Raw genomic sequence first — 13,564 nt, forward strand, 5'->3', positions numbered from 1 at the left:
GCAATTTTTGCAGGAAAAGAATCAATTCAAATTTAATAGAAAATGCGTACCTTTTATTTTCGTTGTACGTCCCACATTGCTGCTTTTAATATAATAATTTGCTCATCATGACATGGCGCATTGCCTTGCCATCATGAAACCAATAATTTTCTATTTTTTTATGCATCCACTCATTCGCCCAAATTTTGGGCAAATGACGCGGATGCCACGAAAATTATAAAGGGAAATTATTTTAAATACTAAATAAATCATTGAAAATATTCTTTGAATTCTAAAATTCATTTCTTGGCTGTAGAATGGACAGAAACTTATACAAAATATGCAAAAATTTCCAGAAAATTAGTAAAACCTTAACCAACTTCCAGCCAAGTATTTTATGTATTGTAAAAAATATTTCTTCAATGCACTGAGGTTAAATACCATGTAACAAATACTAACAAATTAGAAACTATCATAAAATCAAAGTGCAAGTCATTTATATTTATTGATATATGATAACGTGCAAATATGGTCATTAAAACACATATATGTAATGTAATATACATCAATTTAACATTGTAATTTGCAAGTTATTATACCCCCCCACTGAAATCATTGCTAGTTCCTTATCAATGTACCATTGTTACTTTAGATGATTTCTTCATCCATCAATCCTCATTCACCTGCATGAAGTATTAGAGATATCAATAACATTCTCAAAAGGAAATCCCCTTGACAATTTGGATAGCACATTGTCAAGAATATGGGTGCCATCCCTCTTGGTTCGGGTAGAGCTAATGAAATGAGATGGAAAGATGTACTTTTCTCCACATTTGACACTATGATCTAAAGGTTCATCACTGCACTCTTCAAGTGGTGGACCTCTTGCCTCTTATATCAAGGTCACTCTCTTCCGTGTAGCGGCTACTTTTTTTTAAAATTCTCCACTAAATTTCCTCCTACTTTATGATAAAAGCTAGACATTCTCCGCCTCCGCCTCCCATTTACCAGTAAAAATCAAATGCTGTATTAGGGAGATATGTGTAATGGATATATTATTTCAGGTTGCCGTCGCCCAAGACTTAGATGAATAAGATGGATATAGAAAGAAATGAAATCATGTGTGATGCCCTCACTAGATTCAATAAGAAATATTTTGTATCCATGTTGATGCAATTTAACTCCTACCACAAAACAATCCACACAATTGGTTTTTTTTTACTACTCAGGTTTGCTTGAAGTTGAGGACCTTTTTATTTTCTTTTTTTTTCTTTTGTAAGGTGTAAAGAACATACTGAAGCATTGTGTAAGAGAAGAGAGTGATCATTGATTCTAGTGAGGGCATTATGAAAACTCATGGAAAAGAAGAGGAGGTATTAAGAAGTTGAAGAGCAAAATTAGACAGAAGTGGCGATAGAGAAAAGATGTAGATGATTGACGAGTCACATATCAGGCATGTAAATTGACATTTATTAGGAAGTGATAAAGTCATTTTAAGAAGTGAATATGCATTTTTTATGTTAAATTTCACTTCTTTGCAATTTTTCAGTCATTACGTAAAAAGTCACATTTTTAATAGGTTTTTGCATTGATAAGCATAGTATGAAAATTGAGGATTAAATAAAAAGAAAATATAAGAATAAAAAAATAATAAAAAATAACATTAATAATATAAATATAATAAATAAAAAAGGGGCCCCTAAGAATCGCCAAGGCTAGTAGCCATGGCCGGGTGCACCGCAGGCGCCACGCGCAGCTGCCGCTAAGGCCGTAGCCGTACGCGGCATGTGCAGCGCAAGCCCAGGTCAGGCCAACTTCAAAGTAGCCGAAAAGGGTTAAGTCAGCCCCCAAGGTAAGTAAGAGTTTGTTTTAATTCACTCTAGAGGGAAGCGCAGAATTTATATACTGTTTGCATTTCTTAAGACAATCAATATGAGATTGAGAAAGAACATTGTTTCTAAAATGCAATCGGGCGGGCCAAGATGGAAAGAGAAGGATTGCAGCCCATTGGGCTGCGGTCTAAGGAAAATTACATTTAAATTCCGAACGGGCTTCAAGCCAACCTGGCCCGAAGCTTGTGTCGGTTCGGGCTTTTCTTCAACGACACATTTTAATATTGACCGTCGATCTTCCTTCGGATGATCAAACTGTCAAGATCTTATTTTAAACTTCTTTTTCTTTTCTTTTATTTTCAGGTCGACAGCTCAGTGTGGGGCGTTATCATGGACAAATCAGTGGAGAACACGGGGCAGCTGAAGCTGACGTGGAGCCACTAATGGAGCAAGGGTATACTGGAGTTAAAGGGGTCCACGGCTATGATTTAATCGTAGCCGTTGGACCATCTAAACAGAAGATCCGACGATCATAAAGCTCTCTGATTGTCCTTTTCATTCCACCGCCGCCTCCGTCGCCGGCGAAGTCAATCCGGCAATGAGAAGGCAGATTTCCTCCGATTCGTCGTCAAAAACTTCGTTGGAAAAGTCTCATATTGGTCAGGAAGGTAGGTTTGTAGACCATTCCTGACCTGTAAAAAGATCTTAAGTTGTGATAAAATTATCTTTCGCCATCGGATTGAATTCAATGTTTGAAATAAAAAATTGACAGAGCGAAAGATCCTCCGTCTTCTTCTCATTTCTCCTCGGGCTATCCGTCAATGGCAGTGACAGAGCCTTGATCTGAAGGGATTTTGAGAAGGGATACGAGTGGAAGAGGGAGAAGACATCATGAGCTAAGCTAGGGAGATGCCGCCGGCGAGCCAAGAGATCTGAAGCCCACGACGATCTAAGACTCGACGACATAGTCAGGTAAGTCATGAATTTTGTTTCATCTAGGTCTCATCTTGATAGGAAATTGAGTGATTTGACGAAAAATCTTATAAATTAGGCATTGTTATTCTTGCGAGCATTTTGTTGAACATGTGATATGTGTGACTTCAACAATAACATTTTAAAAGAATATTTGAAAATTCTTTTCGACCAATTAAAAATGCTTAAAAAATAAAATAAATTCAAGGAAGATATACTTCATAATATACATCTATATTATGATAAAATTTCTTAAAAATTATTTCTTGTTCCTTATAAAAAAAAATCATAAAATCTCAAATTTCCTCTTAGGCATTTCAACAAACACCTAGTGGTGTTTGTTGACATTCCTACTCATTAGTTGAACTCAACTCTAAGTGCCAATCCCTATGGAAATGACCTTACTCAACACTATACATATCTGAGTAAGTTTACAAAATAAAAATTTTATTTGATCGAAGGGAAAATAACAACGACAAAATTAAACCCCGTTTTCGCCTTCGTCAATGATCCCATAGAAAGGGAGATAGAATTGCTTGGGAGATGGCTACCATCGATGAAAGGCTATTGGTTAGAGAAAGGTTTAAGGAAATGGAAAGGAATGGTGGTAATGAAAGGCTGAGTAAGTTCACTAAATGGTGGTCAGTGTGGGTCCTCAATTCACTCAACTCTCTGCCTTTTTGAGTCATAATGCTTCAATCCTTCGATTTTCCCATCCATTGCACATCCACTAGATGCGCCAGCCATTTGAAAATTGACTCCCACATTAGCCAAAATCAATATTTTTTTCATCTTTCATGATCCTGATGTGCTCTAAAGCCATCTCTACACATCTAATTCAAATTAATGGATGAAGAAGGTTTTTTCAAAATGGGTTTTAATTTATGAATGTGATGTATGACATAATGATCGAAGTAAAGGTTTACAATTCTAAGCCCATGAAATATTCTCCCCCCCCCCACTAAAATATGCAATGTCCTCAATGCATAGGAATGAACATAAATATAATTCCGAAGTTCAAAATTGCAAACCTGCTTAGGGGTGATCCTTGATTTTTGAAGAACTTACTAATGTTGAGGGACATCTCGTTGCCATGAGTAATAATTGTGCTTCTTCTTATTTTTATTCCTGGAAAACTAAAAATCAAAAGCAAAAAAAAAAAAAATTGCTGGAGAATTAGGTTAGTTCCCATTATCTGCGAAAGAAAAAATGCAAACAAAGAAAAAATATAGAATCCAAGTCCTAAGTTGGTGATTCTTACGCAGTAGGTGCACTCAGATTTTCCAATAATGTTGTTGTAAATGGTAGTAGATTTTCTGCTTCTACACACAATTTTAACCGCATGCCATTTAGTGTGAACTCCTTCGCTGTCTTAGGATCAAGATTACTCAATTATCATATATGTCAGTTGTTAATTTAGGTGGCCAAGGAACAACCTAAGAGGGGGTGGGTGTGAATTACGTTCCATATTTATATTTTATTTATATTTTAATTAGCCTAGGATTTTTCTACTTAATAAATGAAGTAGAGGAAATAGAAGACAGTTATTTTTTTATACAGTTTAGGCTAATCCTTAATGCTGTTGGGGGGAATCCGTCCCGAGGTAATGATGTGCCCTAACAAAGTTTGTGTGAATGCCCCCCCAAGCAAATCACTTGGAAATAACGCTGAACAAGGATACCAAGAAAAAGAAAAAGTCAATGAAGCTTTGTCGTCCTCCACCCTCAAAGGCTTCCACGGAATGACACTGTTTAATCTACTTCAACTTAGCCCCCAAAGCATTCTTCTGATGGCCCCCAAAGCCTTGACCTGAGTGATTGATAAGCTCAATTTTACTGTGTTTTTTACTGGTTATTTATCAGTAACATGTGTGAGGATTAAGCTTATTCAACGAATTTATAAACCTCACAAGTTAGGGCGAGTGAGGGTCGATCCACAGGGAGCAAAAGAAAACAGCAAGAAATTCCTTTTCAGTACGTTAAAGTGCAACTTAATCAAGCCGTCTACAGAGAATTTCTCTGTAGACAGATCCTTTGCCCTTTGGGGCAAAGGATCGAACACCTGCGTGCGAGGACAACTGCGCCGCAAGGTGCGTGCTTGGCGACCTCTGCGCGCTGACTATGCAGCGGCGGCTGCCTATGCACGGAATGCTGCACGCAACAGCGTGCTGGCGTGCGCGCTGCGCTGCGTGCTGCGCGGCTGCGTGCTGCAGCGGTTGCGTGCTGCGTCTGTTGTCGCGCAGCTGCGCTGTGCTGCCGCGACTGCGGCGGCTGGCTGCTGCACGCTGCCGCTGGCTGCGCGCGGCTGCACGGGCAGCGCTGCTGGGCCGCGGCGCGGGTTGTGATTGTCGCGCGGTGCGCCGGCTGCGGCCAGCGTTGTGCGCGGCTGTATGCCAGTGCACGCATTGCGCCGGGTGCACGCGGCTGCGTGCTGCGTCGGCTGTGCACTGGCTGCGCGGCTTTGCTGCACCACGTGGTGGAGATGCGGAGGAGTTCTGTTCTTTTGGAAGATTTGGGAAGACGATTTGAACAACAAAGGAACAAAGTTTAAACTGAAATCAAATCTAAACGAAACAATCCTCAGTTGGGAAACATTGGAAGATCTTGTGACTCTTCCAACCCAACCAAAATTGTCTGAGAAGAGAGGATTACAGGGCTGAAGCTTGCGATTTCCCACGCCGGGTGTCACGTCCTTGCGCGAGGCATGGTTCTTCAATCCAAGCTATCTTCAGTCTGTTCTTCCTCTCCAACTCCAAAAGCTCATCAGCTCCTGGAGGGTGCAGAAATCCTCTTCTCCAAGCCCTAGTTTCCTTAGAGAAAATTCTGAACACCTAAACTCCTCTCTCAAGAGAGTATTTATAGGTTTTCTCTTAAGTCATGCCCAGGGGCATTTTCGTAATTTTTGCCACTTCGAATTTTTGCCCACTTCTGTTGATCCTCCTCTCTTCCTTGATCTTCTTAACCTGTTTCTGAATGTTCACTAGCCATAAAACGTTAAATATATTCCACTTGATTCAAAGAATCAAGTGGGGTTAGTGATTTCATAAAACAATACATATGCATGAACTTAGCATGAATTCACAAGATAATTTTAATGAATTTAAACTTGAGAACTTGATTATTTGATGACATATTTTAGAGTCATCAGTGATCACAAAGATCTAGCCATAACAGTATATTTATGAATGATGTATTTGTTCGAGCAATTCTCCCTCTCTCTCTCTCTCTCTCTTTCTCGTGAACATGGTCAATAACTACCTCCACTATCTCCACGACCTCCTCTCCCCCTCTCATTCTTCTTCTTCTTCTCTCTATTTATTATTTTCTTCTTCCCAGAATGTATCACGATTTTTTATCTTCATCATTCTTCAAGATGGTATCAGAGCAACAGTGGCTCGATCCAGCGCTTCCTCCCTCTGAATCTTGCCAGCGATTCTTCCCCATCGTCGGCGATCTAAGAGAAATTTTTTTCACGGCATCTTCTTCCGCCGTCTCTACTGATCTCGGTGGAAAACACAAAAAAATTCTTTCTCACCGTCTATGCGAGCGTCTCCTCGTCTACACGTACGTGCGCTCCTTCTGTTGTGACTTCTTCCGGTGGTTTTCCTTCCGCGACATGTTCTTCTGCGGCGGCTTCTTCCGCGGAGACTTCTTTACCGGCGCCTACTTCATCTCCACTGACAACGTCTTTTTCTCCCACGGCTCCTTCCATGGCCATTTCTCTTCTTCTCCTTGGCCACCCTCCTTCTACGGCCATTTCTCTTCTTCTACCTTTCATCTTCTAGGGCCATGTCTCCTTTTTTTTTCCTTCCACGGCCATTTCTCTTCTTCTCTTTGGCCGCCCCCCCCCCCCTTCTACGGCCATTTCTCTTCTTTTACCTTCAGTCTTCTATGGCCATTTCTCCTTTTTTTTCCCTTCCACGGCCATTTCTCTTCTTCTCTTTGGCCGCCCCCCCCACCCCCCCCCCTCTCCCTTCTTCTAATCTCTTCTAATCTCTTCCCACCTGTCCCTCCATCTCATGGCAGATCTCTCTTCTTCACCCTCTTCTAATTCTTCTTGTCATTAATCTTCTATTTCTCTTCTCTTCCTGGCTGCAGACTCACTCCCGACCGGGTATTCTAATTTCCTCTTATTCTTTCTTCTCTTCCCAATTCCCCTCTCCTGATTCTTCTTCGAGGGGGTCCTCATTCTTCCAAGATCTTCACAACGTCTACCTCCTCTTCCTCATGGCGCCAGCCCTCTTGACGTGATTATCCTCGGCGCATCATCTTCCAGCAATTTCTCATGGAATATTCTGCTGATTCTCCCACGTCTCATCATATGTCTGCACCGGCGCTGGCGCCATGTTCTATTTCTCCTGAAGGGGCTCCAATTATATCACATGGTCGCCGAGTTTTCGTCGATTTCTCAAAATACATCAACATGAGTCCCTTCTGATGGAGGATCCACCATCACCCGATGATCTGTAGTATGCACATTGGACTACCCGTGGTTGTAGTGCTATGGCATGGTTACTGAAGATGCTTTCTCCAGATCTTGCTGACTCACTCCAACTTATCTCCCTGATAAAGAAGATATGGGACGAGCTCTTGAGAATGTATGGCCCGAAAAGTAACATTGCCTCTACCATTGACATCTTCGAGCGGATGTTTAAACTTCAAGGTTCAGAGGGCTCTCTCGAGACGGTGTATGCTACTCTTCAAGGATGTGATTCTCGGCTTCAGGTTTATCAGCCATATATTGTGGATCTCGCGGAGCAACAACGCTATCGGTAGGAGTAACAAGTTTCTATATTCCTTAACTCCATTCCCGCTGCAATTAGTACTCAGATACGGGGCTCTAACCTGAGTGGTGCGACTCTTCCTTCTCTGGCTGATGTTCTTAATGCGGCGCAACGAGTGGACAGCCTTACTCTTGCCCGGGGACCTTCTTCGTCCACCCCTATCGCATCATCTGATTCCTCGGCACTTCTTGCATCCGCCCCTACACTTCTGGCCACTCCTGGAAGAAGTTATGGCACTTCTCAAACATCGGATCATCGCCCTTCTGATCATCGTCGCAACAAGTATGCTGGCCCGCCTTGCATCCATTACTCTCGACCAGCGCACTCGTCTGCTAAATGCTATCAGAAGCAGGGCTATCCACCTGGACATCCTCATCATGTCTCGTCTTCTTCTTCGGCTTCTTCCCATGGTGGTTCTCCAATCACCTCGCATGGTGGCTCTCCGGCCAATCTCGTAGCCCTTACCACTACTACACTTGGTACTTCTCCCTCTGGTCCAGGTACTGCTTCTTCTTCTACTTCATTCGGGTCTTGGATTATTGACTCTAGGGCCTCCAGTCACGTCACGTGTGATGACACTATTCTCTCTCGTCTGGCCACACTTCCTCACCCTGAATCAATTTTTGTTGCGGATGGGCGATCCTGTTCGGTTACTAGGAAAGGCACTACATCTCCTACATCTCAGCTTCCGCTTCATGATGTTCTTTATATTCCAGGCTTTCCAGTCAACCTTATATCTATTAGTACATTGACTGAGGCTATTTTATGCTCTGTGATGTTTTTGCCCTATCACTATGTGTTTCAGGACTTGAGGACCAATGCACAGATTGGTTTGGGGCGTAAGACTGGGGTGGTGTTTACGAACTCATTTCTAATAACCCCTCCCTTGAACTTTCCTATCACCTCTCCCATTCTTCTTCCTCTCTTGACTGCCACCGTCGTCTTGGCCATCCTGGGATCACGAAGCTCCGTCAAGCTCTTCCTTGGGTTACTGTTAAAGATTTTTTTTGTGAGTCATGTCAGATGGGTAAACATTATTGTGCTACCTTTCAAACTACTAATCTATTAGTGGGAAGCCTTTTGATTTAGTTCATTGCGATATGTGGGGACCTTCGCGCATACAGTTTAAACTTGGTTTTCGCTATTATATGGTTCTTATTGATGACTACTCCCGAGTGTCTTGGGTATATCTCTTCACTGACCGCAGCGATGTTCTTCCGATGATTTGAGAGTTTCTTCAGGAGATTTCGACTCAATACTGCTGCACTCCAAAGATCATCCACACGGAAAATGCGGCAGAACTTGTTCAACATGACTTTCAAGATTTGTGCGTGGCAACTGGTATTATTCACTAAACATCGTGCCCCCCCACACTTCTCAGCAGAACGACGTCGCTGAGAGGAAACATCGACATTTTCTTTACAGGACTCATACGCTCCTATATGAGATGAATGTCCCACACGAGTTCTGGGCGGATGCTATTATTGCATCAACATTTCTCATCAACCACCTTCCTTCTACACCTCTTGGTGGTGCTGTCCCTCTTCATCGACTTCATCCAGAGCGAGAACTTTTTGCCTTACCACCATGTATATTTGGTTGTGTGGCTTTTGCTCATGACCATTTGACCACAAAATCTAAACTGGATCCACGGGCAATTAAGGGAATGTTTGTTGGCTACTCTCGCACGTAGAAGGGATACCGGATCTATCTTCCTGAAACTCGACGATATATTGTATATGCTGATGTTACCTCTCATGAGACGACCCCTTTCTTTCTGACATCTTCATCTTCTGGCAAACATGCATGAACTACTCCTTCCTTTGTTGATTTGGCTACTCTTTCTCCTCCTCCTTACATGCCTCTTCCACCACCTTCTGCTCCTATTCCATCTTTACTGCCAGAACCTTTGACGCCTTCACCTCTTCCTCTTCTTCCCGCTCGTAGCTCATCCTCCCCCGAGCTCCTTCTTGAAGACCAATCTGTGCCCTCCTTCAATCTGCCGTCAGATGATCTTCATCTTCCGATCACTCTTCAGAAAGGTACACGTTCTTGTACTTTACATCCCTACTCTAATGTGGTCGCCTACGCCAAACTGTCTGCTCCTTATCGGGCATTCCCCGTGGCTTTGGCCGAAATCTATTCCTTCATCCCCTGAGGCTGCATTATTGATTCCCCATTGGAAAGCTGCAATGAAAGAAGAGTACTTAGCTCTGGTTCGTGGCGGTACATGGGATACCGTGGCCCGACCAACCTCTACAAATATTTTCAATTGCCACTGGGTATTCACCCTTAAGTACCATCCGGATGGCACTATTTATTGATACAAACCTCGGTTGGTTGCTTGGGGTTTCTCGCAGGTTCATGGCATCAATTATGAGGAAACCTTCTCTCCAGTGGTTCGGCTTAAATCTATTCGTATTCTTCTTTCCATGGCAGTCAACCATGACTAGCCTCTGCATCAACTCGACGTTTCTAATGCTTTTCTTTATGGCGATCTTTCTGAATGTGTCTATATGAAGCAACCTCCTGGTTTTTTGGTTGAGGGGGAACATGATAAGGTATGTCCTCTTCGCCGTGCTCTATATGGGCTCAAACAGAGTCTGCGGGCATGGTTTGAGAAGTTTGCTGAACTCATCTGAACGTATGGACTAGTGGCTTGTGATGTTGAGCCCACTATCTTCCGCAAGAATACCTTGGCTGAATGTATTATTCTTGCTGTCGATGTGGATGACATGAATATCACGGGCAGTGATCATATGGGTATTCAACATATCAAGACCTTCCTGCATCAGCATCTTGATATTCGAGACTTAGGGGAACCTAAGTATTTCCTTGGCATTGAATTCGCATCTCGAACGGGTGCTCTTGTCATTAATCAACGCAACTATATACTTGACATTTTATAGGAAGCTGTTTTATCTGGATGCAAGCAATATGCATCTCCGATAGATAGCAAACCTCAATTTTGGAGTACGACATCTACCCTGTATACCGATCCCAAACGATATCGGCGTCTCGTTGGGAAGCTTATCTATGCTATGCTGACTCGTCCTAACATTGCCTTCACTGTAAATGTTCTGAGCCAGTTTATGCATGCCCCTCGAGGGGTTCATTGGGAAGCCACTCTACCTTTGGTTGCATATCTTAATTATGCTCCGGGCCGAGGACTTATCTTCAGACGACATGGGCATCTACAGGTCGTTGGGTACTCTGATGCAGGTTTTGCTTGTGACCGTCAGGAGCGTAAGTCTACGACGGTCTACTGTATATATGTGGGTGGTAATCTGGTCATTTGGCAAAATCACAAGTAATCTGTCCCATCGATATCTAGTGCAGAGACAGAATATGGAGTGATGGCTGAGACGTCTTCGGAGATGTTATGGGTATGTAATTTTTTATATGAACTTGGTTTTCCAGTCAAAGGAGCTATGCCGATGATGTGTGAAAATCAAGCAGCCATGTTCATTGCCAACAATCAAACCTTCTCCATGCGTACCAATCATACCAAAATCGATTGCCTTGTAATTTGCCACCGCATCGTCGCAGGACTTATTTCCACACCTTATGTAGCATCTGCATATCAACTTTCAGACATCTTTACTAAAGGACTAAGTATGACGTCTTACGACATATTCTCAGGAAAGCTGGGCCTATATGACATCTACGCTCCAGCTTGAGGGGGAATGTTAGAGAAATTCTCTCTCTCTCTCTCTCTCTCTTGTGAACATGGTCAATAACTACCTCCACTATCTCCATGATCTCCTCTCTCCCTCTCCTTCTTCTTCTGCTCTCTATTTATTATTTTCTTTCTTCCCTGAATGTATCAGGATTGTTTATCTTCATCATTCTTCAAGAGTATTCTCCTCAACAACACTTAGTATTGATGGCTACTCGAAATAGTATCCAAGGCGATGATCAATATTAAGTACTTCAACAAAAAACTTTTATATCAAAATTATATTGAGTTAAATATTCATAATTCTAACTATGACTTCCCTTCATCAATACCTCCTTGTTTGTGGTCGTTCTTTCTTCTATCATTTTCTCCTTCACGTTTTTCCTTGGATAAAAGTCTTAATTCGTGTTTGACCTTTGATGCTTAAAACACCGATATCTTTTCAATCCTGCACCAAATGCAGTGATTCTACCTGCAGTGGTTTTGTAACACAATTTCACAAAAATATTATCTCATACAAGATATTCAAAAATGAATCATAGAAATCTCCAAATATCAATCTGTCAACGTCCTTTGTTCACAGCTCAATTCCCCTCGTGTTTAACTTCAAATCCCTGTAAATATTTCAAAACTCAACCAAATAACATGATTCAAATTTTTTTAGTTTTTTATAGATATTAGGAACAATTCATATGTTGATCAAAAGCTCAAAATCGGGATTAAAAATATGCTAAAAATTACAAACGTATCACAGGGTCCAAGATGTGCGAAGTTCGGATCCCAGCCTTCTTTTCTTCAAACCTTGAGAAACATTGCACCAAAAACCACGATTCCAAGTTCTATGGATTTGGATTGATGCTAGGAAAAAATGATCTCTTCAAAGAATGCTAAAAAATTGCTTGAAAATTGCTCCAGGACTTGGAAGATCTCTCTAGCTTTTGGACTGCGATTTTCAAAGGGCAAGGAGAAAGGGGTTCGAGATTAGGGCTCAAAACTACATATAAAGATTTGGAAATCCAAAAGGGGCAAATTGGTAATCTGTCAAAAGTCCAACAGTCATATTCATTGATTATGATTAAACAATATAAAATATTAATCATTTTTATTTCGATTTTGTTTATATTTACAATTTTGCCTTCAATTGAAAATACCTTTCAAGAGTTAAGAGCAAAAATAGCCGTTATGCCAGGGACTTGAGATCTAAAATAATATTAAACTTTAAGATATGTTTAACATAATATTGAACTAAAGATATCAACATAACATTTAATATATCTAAGGCTCTTATTTTAGTTTCCCATACAATCAGTTAACTACTTGGCTGAGGGCCTATTGTGCTTTGATCACAACCCATATTGAGGCATGCATCACTTTGAACATTCATCAAAACATTGTGTTTAAAATACCCTTAAAGCTTAATCTTCATCAGTAATTATAAATTGTCCATCCCATCTTGATTTTAACCTTCCTGAAAAAAGCTTCAACTTAGAATTATATAGCCATGCCTTTTGCTGTTCCTGAATATGTCCGTAGCTAATGTTCTTGTCATTTAAATGCTTCATCCTGGCTTTATAAAATCTTGAATTTTCGTAAGCTTCATTCCATAGCTCATGGAGTTCGTGCATCTGTACTAACGCTGCTTTCCTGCTGCATCTTTTGTGAGATTAGGTTTTCATATCCCAATAAGCCCTATGTTCTATTTCCACCAGAAGGTGACAAGCCTTACATAAAACAAACCTAGAAGGAGACATCCCTAAGGGTGTTTTCTAAGCAGTTTTATATGCCCATTGAGCATCATATAGCTTACTTGGCCAATCCTTACCATAAGGCCAAATACTTTTTTAATAATTTTCTTAATCTCTCTATTTGAATTCTCAGTTTGACCATTTTCTTGTGGATGATATGGGGTTGTGATTCTATGTTGAACCCCATATTTCTTTAACATGGTCCTGAATTGAGAATTATAGAAATGACTTCCCTCATCTCTAATAATTGCTCCAGGACAACCATCGATGCAAAATATGTGTTGTTGAATGAATTTAATAACTACTTTATGATCATCTGACCTAGTGGGGATTGCTTCAACCCATCTGGATAGATAATCTACTCCCATCAAGATGTACTCATGCCCATCTGAATTTGGGAATTGTCCCATAAAGTTAATCCCCCATATGTCAAAGATTTCTACTTCAATTATGGGTTGTAGTGGCATTCTATCTTTCATTTCTAATATTTATTACAGCTTGAAACTTTAAACAACTAGAGCAGAAATTAAAAGCATCAGAGAATAAGCTTTGCCAAAAGAATCCACAATTTAAA

This window comes from Wolffia australiana, chromosome 10, assembly GCF_029677425.1.
Source record: "Wolffia australiana isolate 7733 chromosome 10, ASM2967742v1".
Classification (NCBI taxonomy): domain Eukaryota; kingdom Viridiplantae; phylum Streptophyta; class Magnoliopsida; order Alismatales; family Araceae; genus Wolffia; species Wolffia australiana.